Source organism: Thermobia domestica, chromosome 2 (assembly GCF_964235325.1).
Source record: "Thermobia domestica chromosome 2, izTheDome1.hap1.1, whole genome shotgun sequence".
Taxonomy (NCBI): domain Eukaryota; kingdom Metazoa; phylum Arthropoda; class Insecta; order Zygentoma; family Lepismatidae; genus Thermobia; species Thermobia domestica.
Genome location: NC_137455.1, coordinates 124443574 through 124467112, shown reverse-complemented (window position 1 = coordinate 124467112; position 23539 = coordinate 124443574). Strand labels below are relative to the sequence as shown.

Below are 23539 nucleotides of genomic sequence, written 5' to 3'. Positions count from 1 at the left end.
GAGACGTTCTTTTATGTTTTAGTACAGATTATCAGGTAATTTAGTACAGATTAAGGGTCCATGAAGGGAAAACTGTGAATAAAAAACAGTACTTCATTCGATTTACCCTCTGACATATTCCTATCTTACTCCTTGTATCATCCTTTAATTAACAGTCATTTCTGATTTACACGCACTGGACTTTTACACCCGAGAGTTGTGTAAGAGTCAGTTATTAAAATCCATATTTTGTCACATTTCATTTTTACTGTACACTAAGGCTTCTTCACTGGGTGAAATGACTTCCTCTACAAGGAATAATAGCTTCGAGAGGTTCTTTTTTATTTTCATTTTATTCAAATGGTGAAAAAAAAAGTAATATTTGGTTTACAACTTCTAAAAGTAAATAAATAAATAAATAAATAAATAAAAGAACTGGATTGTGACAGCATTTGGCTAGGCTACAATATGTGGTACGAAATTAACACATGTCTGAAAATAACCTATCGCTTTGTGTTAGAAATAAGTTTCTTATTTCATGGGATATGTAATGCTACTTTTCCATTTTTTGACGGCATTACGGATTTAGTACTTAATAAAAAGCTCCACGTGGATACATCCGAATTCAATTACTATCTTAGGCAGTCTGTAAAATGACACGGTTAGTACTTAAAAGTGTAAATTATGATGAAGATTTGAACGTATTTCGCAAATTGCAATACAAAGCTTGTGTATACTTTCACGACACAGCAATTACTAGCCCGGTATGATATTTCTCTGGCTACACCATTCAGCGAGTTTGTGTGTGTACCACACCACACTAACCTCAAACGCATATTATTTGTATATAATTTGTTTCAAAAGTATTAATACTTTTGGTATCGCATCCTATTAACAAGTGAGATACCTAATGTAACCTGTCCCTACTAGTGGTGGGCCCAAAAACCGGTTTTTCGGTTTTTAGAAAAACTGAAACCGGTTTTTGAAAATTTTCAAAAAACGGTTATCGGTTTTCTCCAAAACCGGTTCGGTTTTCACCGGATCCGGTTTCGGTTTTCTTCAAAACTGGTTCCGTATTTTTTTCAAAATTTCTTCTATTTCTGAACAGAATAGTGTTTCGTTGTTCTCCGGAAACCGATTTATGTCTTCCACAGAAATAGATTTGTGTGTCTTCCAGAAGTTTTCACTGAAACCAGTTTCGGTGAAAACCGAACCGGTTTTTGGAGAAAACCGAAACTGGTTTTGGTGAAAAACCGAAATGTTGGTTTTCGGGTTCCCGTTTTTCTGGAAACCGATTTCCGGTTTTTATAAAAACCGGTTTTGCCCATCCCTAGTTCCTACCCACATTGACCTGTTAAAAAAAAGTAACGAAAACTGAAAACTGTTTCTATCTAAAATCCGGATTTTATCTTACATCCAGATTTCCTCCGGAATTTAAAGAGTAAAAAATCCAGTTTTGGAAAATACAATCTCCAGATTCCAAAATTTCTTCTATTTCTGACCAGAATAATGTTTCGCTGTTCTCCGGACACCGATTTATGTGTCTTCGGATTTATGTCTTTCACAGAAATAGATTTTTCGAAATGAAGAAAAAACTGGTTTAAACTAATCAACCCAGCTTTTATAAGAGCTCTCCGATTGCACACATAAATACACACCCTCTTTAGCTTTGTTGACAAACAGGACAATACTTTGTTAACTTTAATACACCTACACTGAAGGAAAAAAATTATCACTTTGCATAAAGCAGAAGCTTTGCTTGGTATATAATTAAACACAAACAAACTATTTGTTGAGCAAAACAATATGTAGTTTTTTAATGTGAATATATTGTTTTGCTCAGAAAATAGTTTGTTTGTATTACTTTCCGTATCGCACGAAATAAATTTCAGCCACAAATGTCATCATCTATATATATAACAACCACTCAACTAATAACAACCAGTGTTATCGATATTTTGAAAGATATTTCAGTCAGTCATGGCAAAACGTCTTAGTAAATATTTAATAACCCATAATCTTATCTCGACTTTTCAGCACGGATTTCACAAGAATAAAAGTATTGATACCGCTTTATTTGATTTTCTTTCAGATGTCCTGAAATCACTCGATAATAAGAATTATGTTATAGGTTTGTTCATCGATCTGTCACAGGCATTTGACAAAATTGATCACAATATTATGCTAAATAAATTGTCTCAATATGGCATACGTGGCGTAGCAAACCAGTGGTTTTCATCCTACCTAACAAATAGATGCCAAACTGTTCAAATTACAAAAGTTGAATCAAATCAATCCTGCACTTTCTTCTCAAAACCAACAAAAATTACCAGAGGTGTCCTTCAGGGTTCTATTTTAGGCCCTACTCTATTCATAATTTACATAAATTATCTGATAAAAACTTTACACCCCACAAAATGCATGTTATATGTTGATGATATAAATATAGTTATTACTGAACAAGACGCAAATTCAGTATTAGTAAAGGTAGAAAAGGTTATAAGCAAAATAGTTACTTGGTTGAATGCAAATAACCTTCTCCTAAATACAGATAAAACAGTCGCAATAAACTTTCGTTTTCCAGGAAATAATCCATCCTTCCCTCCCCTAAACATTAATGGAATACAAATTGAGTATTCTAATGCAACAAAATTACTTGGTGTTTACATCGATGATGATTTGTCTTGGCAAACCGATGTTGAAACATTAAATAAAAAATTGACTACTTTATGTTTTGCGTTCTTTAGGTTACGTGATACAGTTTCACGAAATAGTTTATTATCGATATACTATGCAAAAGTTCAAGCACTCCTCAGTTTTGGAATTATTTTTTGGGGATAAACCGCATGCAGTCAGGAAACATTTCGGATACAAAAGAAAATACTATGAATAATATTCAGACTAAATAAAAGAACATCCTGTAAACAAATATTTAGATCACAAAAAAATTTTAACCCTTCCAAGCCTATACATATATAAATCTATACACTTCGTGAAACAAAACAAACAGATGTTTATACTAACAAGAGATATTCATGCATACAACACACGACGTTTACGAAGTACAACAAAATTACTCCAAATACCAAAAAAAATGTTTATTTAAATTGTACGAGACTTTATAATACGTTACCATCACATTATAAAGAGGTAAATTTTAATACCCAAAACAAAATTCGTACTCTGTTACTTTCTAAAGCATATTATTTAGTTCAGAAATTTGCAACTGATAACGATGTATGAATATGATGTAATGATGTACCAAATTTAACATGTGATGTTTGTTTATAATTTTGTACTACAAATGGTGTAATAAGTTGTAATTACAATTTGCATTTATATACATATGACAACTGTAGAACTTATAGGAGATACTCTCCATATTGTAAGTCAAAACAGGCAAAATAAAATAAATAAGTAAATGCTAAAGTAGCATCAGCACACGCATCGCATTACTCACACAGGCTTCACATACCTAGGTATATGCTGAATACAGTCAGGTTGCCCACGTGACACATCATAAGTTACTAGCTATAATCATAAGAATATACTGTATTTACTCCATGTTATAACTCTGTGACGTCACATGACTCCGAACAGAATGCAGAATTCCATGCTGCATGAACGATTGCTGTAAAGTACCAAATGGAAGAGACTCATTCTCAAATATGAACCATGCCACTGAACCAAAGAACCGATTCATTAATGAATGAACTACCTAAGTAAAGACTTGCTGATGTAATCCTCCTACAATTATTTCTGTAGCACCCCTCAATCTTATCTGTTCCAAGTGGGTATATGTCAACAAAAGAAAGGTGAAGAAAGTATGAGTATTCTATTTCCACGAAGAAATGTTTCACTGTAAGTTTGCCCTTGTATTCTTAATCTGTATGTACTTACCTACCTATGTGATAGGACACTAGATGAAAATGAATTCTACTGAACTCATTTCTTCCCTTCGTACCCAGTCACCGAATGAAGTGACTTAGTTGCGTCACTGCTTGTGAAAAGAATTATGAACCAGGCAACCGGCAGCAGATACCGAGGCTTCTTGTTCTTTTCTGTCCCCCCCCCCCCCCTTTTATTGCCCAAATTATGGATGGTGTTGCCAGGACACACAGAAATACATGGAATACGCAGAAACACACATATAGCATTCGTGGTTCGAGATTTCAGTGTCCACTCGACGACTGTCCGGTTCATATAGTTCATAGAGGCATTTCCATCGTCTCACGTTATTCCACTTTGAGGAATGGTTAATAGTAAGCAAGAGCTTCTTATTCTTTTGCTGCTTACAAAGAAGAAACGCAGAGGGCAAAAAAATGTATGTATGTGCATCTTATGCTATCAACGAGATTGCAAACTGGCCTGTATCATACTTTGTATCGTGATCTGTATGCAGACAAAATTAAGTGCTTCAACTACTTCTGTATGTCGAAAACTTTATTTGATGAACTTCTGGGATTAATACGGACAGATATTACAGGGACTGACACAGTGATAGGAAAAGAAGCTAGTTTTAACTTTAAGGTAAGAATAAATTTTTTCGAAAAACGAAATTTTTTTCGAGAAACGGAAAACGGATAATTTTCGTAAAACAAACTGAATTCATTTTATTTGTTAGTACTTCCAAACTATAGTATACTATGCATACGTATAGTAAGTTTTATAGAACGGCTATGCTCATCTGTCTGTCTATATCTAACGCAGCAAAGGGGAGAGGGGTTCGGTCTTGCATCACGAAATATGACACGAGGGAGGAGGGAGTTAACGTCACCGTTAGTAACGTGCTTTTTTCTGTAATCTTTATTTTTATCCTCAGGCTTATATGTCATCTTTTAAACAAATAATTTTATTCAGTTACTTTCATTTTTATAAATAAATATTTACATTGTTTTGGAAAATTGATAACATACAGCTGTATAAATTGAATCATACATAAGGAATATGAAAACGCTACTAGACACCAGTATGACTATTGACGAATCCTGTGTGTATTACAATACAGTAAAGTTCTGTTTTGTGGCTATCGACGCAATGTATTTATGGTACACACTTTTCTGGAATTAGTTGTTACCGATCGTAACTACAGCTTGAAAATGCCCTCGCGTTCCCATTCGTATCGCTATTTCTGAGAATAGATTTAAAACTTCTGATTTGAATTATTACTCACTCTATTCTTCCAAGGGGTTTTGCATGTGAAACAGAAGAAGCTCTTTTTCGTGAAATAATATTATCTGGGACAGAACGATCCAAGCAAAATAAGATCAAAAACCGAATTCATCTGATATTCATCTCATCTCATCTTTAGATTTGAATTTTTCACGAGAAATCGAGTTTATTCGCATTCTGGAACTATTTCGGACAAGAAGAATTAGAAAAGCGGTAAACTGATGTCCAAAGAAGATGCCCGAAAGCTTGTTCACAAACGACATGTCCCTGCTCCTTCAAGTGTGCAGCCAGGTTGAATCTGTAATCTATGGGGAAGAGAACTTCTTTGTATCGTCGACATTGGGAAACTACAAATACAGGAAGCATCCTGGATTCCAGAAAAGAAAAGAAAAGAAAAAAAAAAAAGAGGTCAATGTCAATTCTCTAAATCCTGCGTCTTCCTTGCCAATCATCGGTAACCTAAGAGGTTAGGTGTGATCTCCTTGGGAAAACGACAGTATGGAATTTCGAAGAATTAACACTGGTTAATTTAAAACCTTATGGGGTTAAAATATTATTACGGTACTACCATTTTCTAATACTTTACTTTGTTGACGAAAAAACATTACAAATATATTCAAAATACAAGTATTTTGTAATGAAAAGTTTTGTCATTATTTTTTTTATTGTGATAACCCCCCAAAAAGCAAAATTAGTGAAAAAACAAAAATCAAAAAAGATTACGTAACAACGGAAGGAGGGGTTCAGCCTTGCATTACGAAGTGTGACAAGGGAGAGGGAGGGGGTAAAATTGATCAAAAACAGCGTTACGTAATACGTGAACGGACCCTAATGCCTATTACGTGCGCTACCTATCTGCAACACGTTTTTGAATGACTCCAATGTCTTCATTAGTTCTCGAGATATGTATCTTCGAATCAATGTGCACAAAACAAAGTGGTCTTTTCATCGATATCTCGATCGATTGGTTGTTATGACCAATACTATCATTCCTCAAAATATTGCACTTTTCTGGTGGGAAACCATATAGATAGATAGATATAGAGAGAACCGGTTGTTAAAAGATTAGAATAGCACCACTGCTTACAACTATATCTTTTCATGCAGAGTACTGAATTTTACCAGCAAATTTTCCAAAATGTGGTATGCCAAAACTTGACCAGCAATTTCAGGTTCACTCAAGCGGACGGTTCTACAAAACAGAAAATTTATAGGTAAAATACGATGTGATACATTTTTCGTGAAGGAATGAGGAGTATGTGAATATAAGTAATTTCTGGTATGCACAGCATATTGAAATGAATTTTCAATGGTAGCGAAAGTATTGTACGTGTAACTACTTACTGAAGAGGAAGGCGCCAGAATACGAAAGTTCAAAATGGGTAGAAACAGACGGCGGGAAATCTTGGTTCGTACGTTAGTAATGGACCATGGACGCTTGCGATCGATATAATACAGGTAGAACCAACCTAAAAGCTCTAACCTAACCGGGTGTGAAACTGCGTTCCGAAGGCATACTTTTTTTGATAATAGTAGTGATGGGTAGTTCCGGAAGGATTCGTTCTTTCGGAACGAATCCTTCAGAGGAATGAAAGGATTGAATCCCTGAAAGGAGTCGGATTCATTTGGGCGGATTCACTCAGGAAGTTAACGGATTGAATCAGTGGATTCGGTAGGTGGAACCAGATGGCGGAACCAAACAACAGACGAATGCATTGATATGAATGATGTAGGATTGATATGGATGGGACAAAAACAGTAGTAAAGAATAAACCGACACTGCACAACAGGGAAGCAAATAATGCACGTACTGCGCATGTCTGGAAACAAGCAATCTTACGCGCTCTCGTGTCACTTTGTCACTTTTCTGCAATATTCTGACCTTCGCAACTGCTGTCCCAACTGGAGGAGAGGGGGAGATCGGTTGCTAGCCTTATCACTATTTTTTTTTTCTTTCTTTTTGTTTTTACTTTTTCACAGGTGTTCAGCGTTACCAGGTCTATAGATTTTTATTGCAAAATGGATAATAAAACTATTTGCTGTAACACACAAACTCTTATTCAATATATTCTGGTGTAATGTCAATATAACACTATACTAATATAAAATTTGCAATTTGTTGTTTGATTAGGGTTTAGCCTAAAGGGCATAATAGTGGATATTAAACTGAAATGAAATTTTTTTATCAGATAATTCATGATAAGGGCACTCATCTATTAAGATGCTGAAGGAATCCAATTGTTGTTGCGCTTGTTGTCATCCAAAGAGGGCCTTGTTGTTTCACAATCAGCATTAAAAATGGAATGAAATTCTAAACCACACTAGGGAATGATATGTCATCTGTATTTAGCAAATACGAGCTATAAAAAAATGGAACCTAAACCTTACAGATTCTCGCCCTTCTGGCATTCATCCAGAAAATTTTCTCCAAAAGGGTAAGATCAAAATGTGACTATTTCCTAAAGGTCATGCCCTGCACAAGAATATGATATAGTGATTTACTTACCTTATCCCTTTCCCTCTCGAGCTCCTTCGTGGCTAAGCGGTTATCGTACGCTCCTTTGGCGTGGAAAACCCGGGTTCGATTCCCGGCGGAAGCTTATGTGGTTCGGATTCCACATTAATCAGTAGGTCCCGTTTCATATAACCTAGCTACTGAAAGAGACGATAAGCTAAACAAACTCAACTCCCTTTCCCTCTCCCTGAGAAATATGTGTGAAAGAAACTCTGCTTATGAGTTCCCATAATTCACCACACTTCTTTCATACTTTTGCGGAAAGGGAGTTTAGCTTCTCTTTCAGCATCGAAGATATTAATGTATGTGATGTGAGTCTACAACCTAATGACAAATCCGAAACACACGAAAAAATGAAAATGAAATCTTTCAGTTTTACGTCCCACGGTTATGCCGGTTAGGCTAAAGGAGACGGTGATTATAAGAAACAGGGTGGAAAAAAATCATGATTTTTTTTAAAAAAATCATTTTTGTTGATTTTTTTGATTTAAATCGATTTTTTTGATTTAAATCAAATCTTTCTGCTCGTAAATTACAAGTCGCGAACTGAAGAAAAAGCAATAGGAATTAGTATTAAATGCTAATTAGGCCATTTAAGTGAAAGTATTAGGGTTGAATTTTGAATTAATCCCCAATTGTTAACCTATACAATCCCAAACAATGTTTCTTAACCCTTTTAAATTACTGGTATGTCTTTTTTTAAAAGGAAAATTATAGACTTTCAGTCAAGCATCATCCCTATTTATCCTAGGATCATGGTTCATACCTCATTCTCTTCAGAATAGAACAGCCTTTGAAACGGTAACATTTACATTTCCCTATCATGTCCCTGAAGCAGGAAATTTTGAGAGAAAGTGGGATTTTTCTGATTTTATTTTCAAATTTTGATCCCCTCTGGACTCCCTTGTGTTAACGCACATATCTCAAAATCAACTGGGAAGTACTAAGGGGTGTACTAAATGTGTGTATAAAATTTCAAGCTATCTTGAATAGTAAGGGCGGGGAAAATATTTAACAATGAGCTAAAAACATTCCCACAATGCCCCAGATAACCCGCATGTAATATAAAAATTTCCTCAGACATCTCTATTTATCCTAGGGTCGTGATTTGTACATTATTCTCTTCAGAATAAAAAAGATTTTCAATCGTACCATTTAAATGTCTCCATCGTGTATCTGGGGCGGAAAAATCACGAAAAAAGGGATTTTCTGTTAAAAATATCCGATTTTACTTTTTACCCCTCTGGACCCACCTCCTGTTTTAAGGTAGAGATCTGAAACCTGAAAAATACTAAGGGCGCATTGAATAAATGTGGAAAATTTCAATCTTGTAGGTACTAAAGTAAGCCTATGAAAAATAATATCCCTCAAATACCCCAGATTCCCGTATAAAACAGGATCTCAGGTAAAAGTTTCCTGAGTCATCCCTATTTATCCTAGGAGCATAGTACGTACATCATTCTCTTTAGAATAGAACAGCCTTTCAAACGGTAACATTCATATGTCTCCATCTGAATCGCCAAAAAAAAAAAAAAAAAAAAAAAAAAAATTGTTAAAAATATCTTTTTTTTTACATTTTCCCGTCTGGACCCCCCCCCCCCTGTTTTCACCCAGAGATCTGAAAACATCTGAAAAATACTAAGGGGTGCAGTGAATGAGTATGCAAAATTTCAGTCTTTTGAATGCAAAATGTAAGCCTGCCAAAAAATAAGAATAATAGGCATAACAAAAAATATCTTTTTAAATTTATGATGTCATTACGCACTATGACTCGACGCAGAAAGGCGTGAAAGCATATGCAACATGTTCTACAATGCCTTTAGTCTTAAAAAAAAAAAACGAAGTAAAAAGGTTTATTGGTACTTTTTTAATCGAATAACGAAGATACGATTTTTAATAGAATAAAAATAGGTAATATAATTTAAAAGGATAAGCATTAAGGAAAAAGTATACCAACGTTTATCAAAATGTCACTTTTTTTTACAAAAATTACTGATATTTGGTAGGGACATATTAAAAAACAATGGAACTAGCTTGAGGCACGAAATACACAAATTTCGCCTAAAGTTATAAATCTTTAAAAAAAAGTGGAGAGGGGATAGAACCCCTCTAAATACGCCCTATTATCTGGGAACAAACAAGCAGACGCGCACGCGAAAGAATTTTCATCTTAGTATCGATGGTGATTTCCCCGTTGCAATAGTTATAACGATTTTAAAACCCAAACTCATTGTTACGAACAGAAGAAAGCAGGATTGTTCCGTTACCTGTTCAAAACGGGATTTTCCCTAATGATCCTCTGCATGACACTTGTTTTCATACTATACTGTACATTTGAGTCTCATTGTATTATGATTATTAACTTCCATAATTGAAATAAAAGAACAGAAACGGGATTTTACTTATTTTCACTTTAAATTAACTTATTTCGGAATTTGATTTAAATCAACGATTTTTATTTAAAAAATCAAGTGATTTAAATCTTGATTTAAATCGTGATTTAAATCAATCCACCCTGATAAGAAATGAATAAAATGGTAGAATGAAGTGGGAGGAAACGGGTGAACACCCGAGAAAACCCACGAGCACGGTGTTTGTGCACCACAAAGTCCACACGGCGCGAGGTGGGATCGAACCAGGAACCCCAAGCACCGGAGGTGAACGCTCTACCACTGACCCACCGCACCCCCTCGAACCACACGAGTTGCCACTGGAAATACAACTCGAGCCTCCCTCGAGGAGAACCAAAATTGCGCGTAGCGTTTATTATTATTATTATTATTATACAGTTTATTAAAAAATGTGTAATTCTCAAAATCAGGATAGACAATTGCCCCTTGCCCTCCCCAAATGACACTCCTACACAAGGAAGCCCCAGACTTCGTTTGATGTTGCTGGTATTACGTATTTAAATAAATAGTTAAGAATGAAAATAACAAACATTTATTTTTTGACGTTTAATAGTCATGTAAAAAAAAAAAAAAAATAGAAGAAAAAGACCACTTGTTACTCTTTAACAGTTTCAACGTGAACTCTTAGCAAAACGCTTTAATACAACAGAAAAATTCAAAGAAACAAACAATATCTGTATCTGTTCTTGTTCTATGTGTAATATTATCTCTGCCTTATCAGGAAAAAACGGAACCTTGTGAACATGTTTCAAAACACCGCAATCCCTTCTTTTGGTTTTACTCATTCCAATTTCTCACACCACCACACTGCAGCAACTTCTCAGGCGCGATAAGAGTGGTTTGACAACTTTAGGTGAAAGGAGGAATTGAATTGGAGAGCCATATGAGAACTCACAATTATTCCAACTCATCGGAACCAAAGGATTCGATCCAGAGAGGAACGAATCCTTGTTTGGGGGAATCAAATCGAAAAAACTATGGAATCATTTAACTTTGCGGAACCAAAGGATTCGGTCCGGAGGAACGAATCCTTCTTCGGAACGGATTCAAAGGAATTGATTCCGGAAAAGGAACCAAACTGCCCATCACTAGATAATAGATTACGTAACGTACTCGCCACTTCCCGAGGACGCACGAAGTGCAGTCTTTTACAGATTATTCATTGAACATCTAGGAACTTAAAAATGGGGTAACGAAGCGAGTGTCGTTCAGTTTCCTGGTGATACGAATGTAAAAAACAAGATGCGTATTTCACCTTTGTGATCGTACTCCATGTTTATTATGATCGACGGCGAACTCTCTTCAACTGTTTGAGACTTGTATGCAGTAGTAGCAGGTCTACCGTGATTGATTACCGGTTTTGAAGCCTTGTTTCGTAAAAATTTGCGGTCATTTCGTAGAGGTTTTTGTGAGCTGAACGCAACGCGAAGTTTGTTTTTTCTTGTTTACTTTCACTTAGTGCTAATTTGCATTTTCGGGAATTTTCTTGTGGGCCGTATAACGTCCTGCAGTTCTAGCTAGAGGTTCTGCCTACGTGGAGTTGCCATTTTTTTAAATTTTATTTATTTATTTATTTATTTTTTTTTTTATGGTTCTGCTCACATTGACGTCGCTTGTGCTTTGTTTTCTGAATGTAGGTGGAGCACGCTGAGAGGAAGGATCGTATAAAATGGCAGTAGGAACACATGTAAGTAAGATGTACAATTTTTATCTGTATTTATATTCCTGCTTTGAAATGTTGCTAATAGTGTGTTTTATTCTACTTAATGAGTCATTCTCTTCTGTGGATATATATTTCATTAAAATTTCATCACGTGGGCGGTAAGCACTTGTATATTGCTGAGTAGGTCATTGTAGGCATTAACTTTTACAGTGATTTATATTTCTTGATTACCAATAGTATGCCCCTTGTACTTAGTCTGTGCGCGTTTTCGCTTGGTACTCCCTCCCTTATTTTTATTGCATTCTTGAAATGGCCCTTGTACTTAGATGTTTTTCTAGGATTTTTTAAAATATGGTATACGAAGAATAATAATGTGCCCTTGTACGTTGTGCATGAGTATATGTGGGGCATTTGAAACACATATTGCATGTCACGTACACGTGGATGTTTCTTACTGTTGCACTACGTATACAAATGATTTTATTTGATGTAAAAGTGGTAATGGAACCCATAAGAATCGCAAATCACGGTGTATTCACACTTCATGTTGGAGTGTGAATACAGCATGATCTGGGTTTCTTGCGTGTTGTATTACCACTTGTAAATGTAATAAAGTCATTTTTATACGTAGTGCAACAGTATCCACGCCCACAGAAGATGATGAGGACCCGTTGTATACTATTACCCTTTTTTTTTTTTTTCAAAAGAAAGGAGGCCAGATGGCCAATGAAATGATGTCTTTTGTTTGAAGTTAACGAGAGCAAATAACAATCGATAAGGAAGAGGAAGCAAAAAACGCTGATGATCTACATTAATACTGCTTATCAAAGTCGCTTTGTTACCTACTTTTTAACATCCTAGATAGTCAATGAATAATTCCTAAAAGTATGGCGTTTCTCCTCCTTCCCTAAACGGTAAGTTCGGCTCGTCGAATATATAACCACAAATACGACGGTTAAAATAAGTGCATACGAAAAAGTACTGGATTATAATACTTTTTGACGCCGTAATACATTTGCAAAGGAGATAAAAATTGTATTTCATGTTACAAGTATACAACATCCATAACAAACTACCTATGAGAACTCATACACTGCGAAAACTCGCGTCTTCGCTATTATTGATTACGCAGATACCATCTTGACGCGCTTGCTCCCTTCAAACTAACCTACGCGCGGAAGAACCAACTTCTCCCTGCCCATAAATCTATTCGATAGCATTCGCGATTTTGACCACCTAGCACAGGTTGGTTTGTACTATTTCCACTACGTTAATTTTGACATATATCCGGACGCTTTATGAAATCTTTAAGTTTTACGTCCCACGATTATGCCGGTTAGACTAAAGGAGACGGTGATGATGAGGTATGAGTGAAATGAAGAAAGTGGGAAGAAACGGGAGAACCCCGAGAAAACCCACGCACACGGTTTGTCCACCACAAAGTTCACTTGGCGGGGACTGGGATCGAACCCAGGACCCCAAGCACCAGAGGTGAACGTTCTACCACTAAGCCACCGCGGCCCCAATCCGGACGCTTTAATCATGCAAATACTGAAAATATTGTTTTTCAGTAATTATTTCTGGAAATCCTTGAACTTCATTTACGCTAGATGGAGTATTGTCATATCACCCAGCGCAATTTTTCTGGAAGAGAATAAGCGGTAACTCTTTACTTTGGGCAAGGCAGTGATATCCCGTCACTGTTAGTATTAATCACAGGTCTCATTGGTTCCTTTCTGTTGCTAGGGATTATTCATAGACTATGTACGACCTTAAAAAGGCAATAATAAGGGTTCTTTAATTTACTACAATATTGCCCTTGTACTTAATGCAATCAGTTCCTGTCACTGCCTTGCCTAAACTAAAGATTTGCCGAATAAGCTAAAATTTTTTGTGAAAAAATCTTTTTTTCAACAAGCTATTTCGAGTAGTGTCCTTAAACTTGATCCGCACACCTACAATAGCACACTGCCTCTCATAAATAACGCCATGCTCTTACCTGATATCTTTCTTCTTCTTTTGAACCGACTTCCGACTACTCAGAAGTTATGCCGATTCTTCAATAATTTCTTCTTCTTCTTCGGTTTCTTCTTGCCTCGGCGAAGTTTATAAGCGACAGCTTTAAAAGTGAAAGATGGATGAACAAGTTGAATCTTTAGAGATAGTTATAAGATGCGGAATAAAATCAGGCGTTGTAAATATAGATAAAGACGTGAAGAACAGGTGGAGATAAGGAAAAAATTAACAAATCTACGTTAAAGAAGCCGGAACCAAAAAATTTATGAGAATGAAGGGGAAAAGGAGGCGATGTTGCTGACAGAGAGGACAGGTGAAAATGAGACGATGGTGGTGCTAGCATCGAGACTCTAATTACAGAGAGGAGTAGTGTGTTTTCGAAGTAGAAATAAGGTTCTCATATATTTTTTATACTTAAACATTCATCTTTTGAAATACACATTTCTTCTGTAAATTTTACAAAACTAGTCCCAGATTCTAAAACCACTACGGGCAATTTATGTAAAGAAATGGCAGAATAGTACAGTTTGATCAGTGTATAGTCGGAGCAGGACGTTTGGGCGTAAAGCCGCATATTTAAATAAGTTACGCTGCTTAAGTGGGTTGTAACTAGAACCCGTCCGTCTTATTATGCAGATCGTTTTGACGTATGATTAGAGACATACTAAAGGCCTGGCTACTGGCTGGCTCAAACCTCTTGACGTTTGATGAGAGCCAATGAAGTGCGAAGGAGACGTTGTCAGACTGCCACTTCCCTTCATGCGTGCAAATTATATTAAACAGTCGCAAATAACATATATCAGTAAATAACATTGATTCTACAAATATGTAATAATTGAAAAGAATAAGAAACAATAGTAAAATCAAGCATACCTTCAACATGTTTTCTGCTAATCCAGAGGCGAAGCTAATGGTTCGTCCTCATCTTCATCCTCATCCTCACTGTCGTCTCTATCACTACTTTCGGTCATATTTATTATTATTGGTTCTAAAATTCCTTCGCGTCCTATTTCTTTGACAAAATCATCATTTTGCAGTTTTTATGCATGTTTCACACAAGCAGCCCACTGTTCACGAGTCACTTTATCGAGTTCTTCGGTAACTAAAATTTCTACGTCCGAAATTTTAAAAGTAGTGTTTTTCTGCGCCACTTCACGTTTTACTTGAGCCCAAAATAAGCTCAATTGCATTGTATTGGCAGTGGTATGGGGGAAGTTAACAAAATGAAATACCATATATTGTGATGGATGATTATTATGTAGCCAATAGTTATAGTAGAGAAAAACATAAACGCGGAGGTGTAGCAATTTATGTAAAAAAAAAAAAAAAAAAAGTCCTATATGATGAAATGCAGTATATTAGACTTAAACTATTTATGTAATGAACTACATTTTGAGTTTACAGGTGTCTGTATTGAAGAGCTTAAGTTAGTTATAGTATCTATTTATAGGTCACCTGACGGAAACCCCGTTACTTTCCTAGAAAATCTTGAGAAAATATTTATATTTTTAAGTAGACCTAGGTGGAAGTATTTTAGTATTGTTGTTCGGGGTGATGTAAACTCCCACTTTGATGTAAGGCAGGTCAAACGCAGTGTATCCGAATTATGTAACTTACTTAGAGAGTACAACTTCTGCTATACGAATGACAAACCAACTAGAGGATTAGCCTGTCTTAAACAATATATTTACAAATATAACAAAAGATCGACCCTTGTGAACCTGGCCCCCCCACCTCTCGGTACAAACGATTTCCGCATATCAATAAAAAGTACTTCGTTTGTACCGGTTTGTACCGCAAATATTTTTGTTTGTACTGTACTGCAGTATGAGAAATTAAGAAAACAAAGTGGGGGGGCCAACTTCACGCAGCCCTCCCACATTGTCCTAGGATCGATTTATTTGTCTCATTTGAAAGATTTTCGTTTGTACCGGATTGTACCGTAGTTTGTTTCGTTTGTACCGTTCTGGATTATGAAAAATTAACGAAACAAAATGGGGGCCCAGATCAAACAGGCTCCCAAATCACGACTTAATACACCGGATACCCATGATTTTTGTATGTCATACGAAAGTACTTGGTTAGTACAGGATTGAAACACAAAGAGTTTTATTTTAGCCGTAATAGATTATGAAAAATTAAGAAAACAAAATTGGGGGGCTGTGTGAACCTGCCCCCCCACCACGTAGTACAAACGATTTAGTTGGCTCATTTAAAAGATTTTCGTTTGTACCGGATTGTACCGTAGTTTGTTTCGTTTGTACCGTTCTGGATTATGAAAAATTAACGAAACAAAATGGGGGCCCAGATCAAACAGGCCCCCAAATCACGACTTAATATACCAGGTACCCATGATTTTTGTATGTCATATGAAAGTACTTGGTTAGTACAGGATTGTACCACAAAGAGTTTTATTTTAGCCGTAATAGATTATGAAAAATTAAGAAAACAAAATTGGGGGGTTGTGTGAACCTGGCCCCCCCACCACATAGTACAAACGATTTAGTTGGCTCATTTGAAAGATTTTCGTTTGTACCGGATTGTACCGTAGTTTGATTCGTTTGTACCGTCCTGGATTATGAAAAATTAACGAAACAAAATGGGGGCCCAGATCAAACAGGCCCCCAAATCACGACTTAATACACCGGGTACCCATGAGTTTTGTAAGTCATATGAAAGTACTTGATTAGTACAGGATTGTACCACAAAGAGTTTTATTTTAGCCGTAATAGATTATGAAAAATTAAGAAAACAAAATTGGGGGGCTGTGTGAACCTGGCCCCCCCACCACGTAGTACAAACGATTTAGTTGGCTCATTTGAAAGATTTTCGTTTGTACCGGATCGTACCGTAGTTTGTTTCGTTTGTACCGTTCTGGATTATGAAAAATTAACGAAACAAAATGGGGGCCCAGATCAAACAGGCCCCCAAATCAGGACTTAATATACCAGGTACCCATGATTTTTGTATGTCATATGAAAGTACTTAGTTAGTACAGGATTGTACCACAAAGAGTTTTATTTTAGCCGTAATAGATTATAAAAAATTAAGAAAACAAAATTGGGGGGCTGTGTGAACCTGCCCCCCCCCACCACCACATAGTACAAACGATTTAGTTGGCTCATTTGAAAGATTTTCGTTTGTACCGGATTGTACCGTAGTTTGATTCGTTTGTACCGTCCTGGATTATGAAAAATTAACGAAACAAAATGGGGGCCCAGATCAAACAGGCCCCCAAATCACGACTTAATACAGCGGGTACCCATGAGTTTTGTATGTCATATGAAAGTACTTGATTAGTACAGGATTGTACCACAAAGAGTTTTATTTTAGCCGTAATAGATTATGAAAAATTAAGAAAACAAAATTGGGGGGCTGTGTGAACCTGGCCCCCCCACCACGTACTACAAACGATTTAGTTGGCTCATTTGAAAGATTTTCGTTTGTACCGGATTGTACCGTAGTTTGTTTCGTTTGTACCGTCCTGGATTATGAAAAATTAACGAAACAAAATGGGGGCCCAGATCAAACAGGCCCCCAAATCACGACTTAATACACCGGGTACCCATGATTTTTGTATGTCATATGAAAGTACTTGGTTAGTACAGGATTGTACCACAAAGAGTTTTATTTTAGCCGTAATAGATTATGAAAAATTAAGAAAACAAAATTGGGGGGCTGTGTGAACCTGGTCCCCTCACCACGTAGTACAAACGATTTAGTTGGCTCATTTGAAAGATTTTCGTTTGTACCGGATTGTACCGTAGTTTGTTTCGTTTGTACCGTTCTGGATTATGAAAAATTAACGAAACAAAATGGGGCCCAGATCAAACAGGCCCCCAAATCACGACTTAATACACCGGGTAACCATGATTTTTGTATGTCATATGAAAGTACTTGGTTAGTACAGGATTGTACCACAAAGAGTTTTATTTTAGCCGTAATAGATTATGAAAAATTAAGAAAACAAAATTGGGGGGCTGTGTGAACCTGGCCCCCTACCACGTAGTACAAACGATTTAGTTGGCTCATTTGAAAGATTTTCGTTTGTACCGGATTGTACCGTAGTTTGTTTCGTTTGTACCGTTCTGGACTATGAAAAATTAACGAAACAAAATGGGGCCCAGATCAAACAGGCCCCCAAATCACGACTTAATACACCGGGTACCCATGATTTTTGTATGTCATATGAAAGTACTTGATTAGTACAGGATTGTACCACAAAGAGTTTTATTTTAGCCGTAATAGATTATGAAAAATTAACAAAACAAAATTGGGGCGCTGTGTGAACCTGGCCCCCCACCACGTAGTACAAACGATTTAGTTGGCTCATTTGAAAGATTTTCGTTTGTACCGGATTGTACCGTAGTTTGTTTCGTTTGTACCGTTCTGGATTATGAAAAATTAACGAAACAAAATGAGGGCCCAGCTCAAGCAGGCTCTCAAATCACGACTTAATACACCAGATACACATGACCTCTGTATGTCCTATTAAAGCCCTTGGATAGTACCGGATTCTACGGCAAAGAGTTTTACTTTAACCGTAACAGGTTATGATAAATTAAGGAAACAAAATTGGTGGTCTGTGTTAACCTGGCCCACCACCATGTTGAACAAACGATTTAGTTGAATCATTTGAAAGATTTTCGTTTGTACCGGATTGTACCGTAGTTTGTTTCGTTTTTCCCGCCGTAGATTATGTTAAATTAACGAAACAAACTGGGGTCCCAATTCAAGCAAACATTCTATTCAAGTTTTAAAACACAGGATACATATGACTTTCGAGAAATTTGAATTTGTCATGGCAGGTCAACCTGGCCCGCACATGTTTGTTTTCTTTCCAATTCGAATCAAAACCTCACCAAAAATTTGTACCCAATATGTATCAATTTATTGCATCAAAGTTAGAATTTGTACCGCCATCAATTTCGAGGAATTTGAATTTTTAATGGCGCGTCAGGCTGGGCTGGAGAACTTATTTTCCTTTTCAATTCGAAGCAAAAAACTACCAAAACTTGTACCCAATATGCACCAATCTGTACCACAAAAATTGAAAATTGTACCCCGAATATTTTTTGAGAAAATTGAACTTTTGTTGGGAAGTCAATCTGGACAGCACAAGTCATTTTTCTTCTCAATTCCAACTAAACCGTTACCAAAATTTGTACCCAATATATACCAATTTGTAGCACCAAAATTAAAATCTGTACTACCACCAATTTCGACAAACATGAATTTTTATTGGCGGATCAAACTGGCTCGCACAACTCTTTTTCCTTCGAATTTGAATCGAAACGGCACCAAAAATTTGTAACCAATATGTACTATTTTTTTATTACGAAAATTACAATTTGATCCCCCATGAGTTTCGAGAAATATTAATTTTTGATGGTGAGTCAAACAGGCCCACTCAACAAATTTTTCTGTTCAATTCGAATGAAAATATCAAAAAATTTGTAAGAATTTTTACTCCCACCAATTTCTACAAATTTAAATTTTTGATGTGTCACACTGGCCTGCACAACTTGTTTTTCTTTCCGATTCCAAGCAAGGTGTTACCAAAAATTTGTACGCAATTTGTACCACAAAATTTAGATTTGTACTCCCACCAATTTCGAGAATTGTGAATTTTAGACGGCGGATCGAAGTTACCCTCATAACTTATTTTTCTTTACAATTCGAATCAAAACGGGACCAAAAATTTGTACCAGATCTGTACCAATTCATACCACTAAAATTAGAATTAGCACCCGCATCAATATCTAGAAGTTTGAATTTTTGATGGAGGATCATGCTGGCTTGGGCAACTTATTTTTCTTTCAAATTCGAATCAACACGGTATCAAAAAATTGTAGCCAATATTTACGAATTTGCAGTATCAAAATTGGAATTTATATCCCCACCAATTTCGAGAAATACGAATTTAGATATGCGGGTTAGACTGATCCGCACAACTTATTTTTCTTTAAAATTTGAATCAAAACTGTACCAAACACCTGTACCCTATATGTAACGATTTGTACCGTCAAAATTATAATCTGTACCCTCACTAATTTCGACAAAAATGAAATTTTCATATATAACGGGTGAAGCAGAGCCGAACAACTCTTTTCCCTTCCAATTCGAATCAAAATGGCACTAAATGTTGGTACCTAATATGTACCAATTTGTACGACGACAATTAGAGTTATACTCCAACTAATTTCGAGAAATTTGAATTTTTGTGGAGGAAAAATTTCTCCTCCACTGCTTTTTTTCATTCTAGTTCGAATCGAAACGGTACCAAAAATTTGTACCCTATATGTAGAAATTTGTATCAACAAAATTAGAATTTCTACCCCCACTAATTTCGAGAAATTAGAATTCTTGATGGTGGACCAAATATTTGTACCCAATATGTACCAATTTATACCACCAAAATTAGAATTTGTACCTCCACCAATATCGAGAAATTTGAATTTATGTTGGCGGTTCAAGCTGCCTGCATAACTTGCTTATCTTTCCAATTCGAATCAGTACAGTATCAAAAATTTGTACTCAATATGTACCAATTTGTACCACCAAAATTAAATTTGTATCCCCAGTTATTTCAAGAAATTTGAATTTTTGGTGGCAACGTCAAGCTGGTCCCCACAACTTATTTTCTTTTCAATTCGGATCGAAATGGTATCGAAAATATGTACCTAATATGTACCAATTTGTACCACAAAAATTAGAATTTGTGCAACTACCAATTTTGAGAAATTTGAATTCTCAATGCTCGATCCAACTTGACGTCGAAACCTGGCTCGGCCAACACATTTCTTTTATTAATTCGAATCAAAATGTTACCAAAAATTTGTGCCAAATAGATATAGTTTGCGCCATTTATAAACACCGAAGACAAAATTATTTTAATATTTTTCTACGGTGTACCAAATGTTAGAAAGAATAAAGGAAAGCATTATTACAAAACAACTTGGTTGGGGGAGAGAGAGTCAAACATCTACATATGTTGGGGACTCCAAAATATTTATGAGTGGGTGATTTTTTTCTCCAACCATTTGTGATCATGGATAATATTAATTTTTATTATAGAACTCATTCAGAGGATCAGTTCTGTGAAATCGTCTCTATCCACTCATATCTCCGTTTCGAAAACAGAGTCTAAGTTCTAATTTTGCTTATACAAATTTTTACAAATTCAGTTACCATTAATAATACACTCCAGAGTTAAAATGTTTAATGGAAATAGTAACAAATTCATTTGCGAAGTAGTGATGTCGAATTTAAAAAAATGCGTTTCTCTGGTTTACCTTGAGATCAAATAGATACACACATTTGAGCAAGCATTTCAGATTTATTGAATTGGTGCAGGTACAATGTAATATTTTTTTGTTACAAATTGTCTAAAAAATTTGGACAAACTCATATGAATTCTGAATAAGCCTTCGGCCTGGAAGAGTTGACTTGGTGATAAATTGGCCCTTCGTTGAATAACAATTTCTAATCTTTATTCGTACATGATTTTGCTCATGCAAATCATAAGCAAATTTCCGTTCCGTTTTTATGAATTGCGGGGAAATTTGTTTGCACGTTCTCGTTCGAATCGAATACTATTTTGATTGAATACAAAAAAAGGATTGCCATGCCCAGGAAGATTGCAATGAAAATTTAAATTTCTAGAAATTGGTAAGGTTGGAAATTCTAAATTTGAGAGTACAAACTGGTACATACTTGCCACAAACTTTTGGTAACATTTTAATCCGAATTCATAAACCAAATGTGTTGCGCGAGCCAAGTTTCGACGTTAAGTTGGCTCCAGCATTGAAAATTCAAATTTCTCCAAATCGGTGAGGGTACAAATTCTAATTTTATAGGTAGAAATTGATACATATCGAGTACACATTATTGGTACCGTTTTCATTCGAATTGCAAAGAAAAATAAGTTATACGGGCCAGTTTCACCCGCCACCAGAAATTATAATTTCTCGAAATTAGTGGGGGTACAAATTCTAATTGCGGCGGCACAAATTGGTACATATTTTGTTCAAATTTTTGGTGAGGTTTTGATTCGAATTTGAAACAAAAATAAGTTGGCCGGCCAGTTTGACCTGCAATTTAATTCATATTTCTTGAAATTGGTTGCTGTACAAATTCTAGTTTTGGTGATACAAGTTGTTACATATTGGCTACAAGTTTTTGGTACAGTTTTGATTCGAATTAGGAAGCAAAAAGTTTTGTGCTCGCCAGTTCAAGTCCCTCGAAAGTTCCTCAAGTTCCTCGAAATTGATGGGGCTAGAAATTCTAAGTTTTGTTGAAAAAGTTGAACATATAGGGTACAAATTTTTGAAAAATTTTGATTAAAATTGGAAAGAAAAATAAGTTGTGTGAGCAAGTTTGACCTGCCAACAAAATTCTGTCTGACGTGACTTGCCACGCTCCACGAAATTTCTTGGGATATAAATTCTAATTTTGGTGTTACAAATTGGTACACATTGGGTACAGAATTCTGGTACCGTTTTGATTTGAATTGGGAAGAAAAAGTGTGCAAGCCTACTTGACTCGCCATTAAAAATTCAATTCTCGCGAAATTGGTGAGGGTGCAAATCATAGTTTTGGAGGTACAAATTGGTATATATTGTTTACAAAGTTTTAATACAGTTTTCATTCAAATTAAAAAAAAATGTGTTGTGTAGGCCAGTTGTGGTCATGCTGATCCACTGATCCTCCAGTACATCCCAATTTTGTCGAAATAAGTAGTGTGTACAAATTCTAATTTTCATGGTACAAGTGGGCGCATAATGGGTACCGTTATGATTCAAATTTTTCGATACCGTTATGATTCGAATTTGAAAGAAAAATAAGTTGTGCAATCCAGTTTGACCCGCCATCAAAACTAAAATTTCTCGAAATTGGTGGAAGTACAAGTTCTAATTTGGTGGTACAAATTGGTAAGTATGGGGTACCAATTTATGGTGTCATTTTGATTCGAATTGGAAAGAAAAATAGTTGTGAGGCTCTGCTCCACCCGTTATCAAAAATCCAACCTTTTTCGAAATTGATGAGGCTACAAACTTTAATTTTGGCGTTACAAATTTGAACATATCGGGTAAAAATATTTGATACCGTTTTGATTTGAATTTTAATGAAAAATAAGTTGTGCGGGCCAGTTTAATCCACAAACCTAAATCTAAATCAAACTAAAACTCATTGTGTTACAATCCGATACTAAAAAAGTACCTTCATATGACATACAAAACTCATGTGTACCCGGTGTATTAAGTCGTGATTTGAGGGCCTGTTTCATCTGAGCCTCCATTTTGTATCGTTAATTTTTCATAATCCAGGACGGTACAAACGAAACAAACTACGGTACAATCCGGTACAAACGAAAATCTTTCAAATGATTCAACTAAATCGTTTGTTCAACATGGTGGTGGGCCAGGTTAACACAGACCCCCAATTTTGTTTCCTTAATTTATCATAACCTGTTACGGTTAAAGTAAAACTCTTTGCCGTAGAATCCGGTACTATCCAAGGGCTTTAATATGACATACAGAGGTCATGTGTATCTGGTGAATTAAGTCGTGATTTGGGGGCCTGTTTGATCTGGGCCCCCATTTTGTTTCGTTGATTTTTCATAATCCAGAACGGTACAAACGAAACAAACTACGGTACAATCTGGTACAAACGAAAATCTTTCAAATGAGCCAACTAAATCGTTTATACAACGTGGTGGGGGGCCAGGTTCACACAGCCCCCCAATTTTGTTTTCTTAATTTTTCATAATCTATTACGGCT

General features: G+C 35.9%; 1 protein-coding gene across 3 annotated transcripts in view; it reads right to left on the bottom strand.

The window, feature by feature from the left end:
- The window catches only part of Art8 (Arginine methyltransferase 8), a 52033-nt gene extending 37992 nt beyond the window's left edge, over window positions 1–14041 (bottom strand). The window contains exon 1 of one of the 3 annotated variants that reach the window (XM_081745748.1): window positions 13740–14041. The gene's annotated coding sequence lies outside the window, so the exon portion shown is untranslated. The other 2 variants (XM_081745752.1, XM_081745744.1) reach the window with 2 other exon arrangements.
- Between the last annotated feature and the right edge of the window lie 9498 nt (window positions 14042–23539).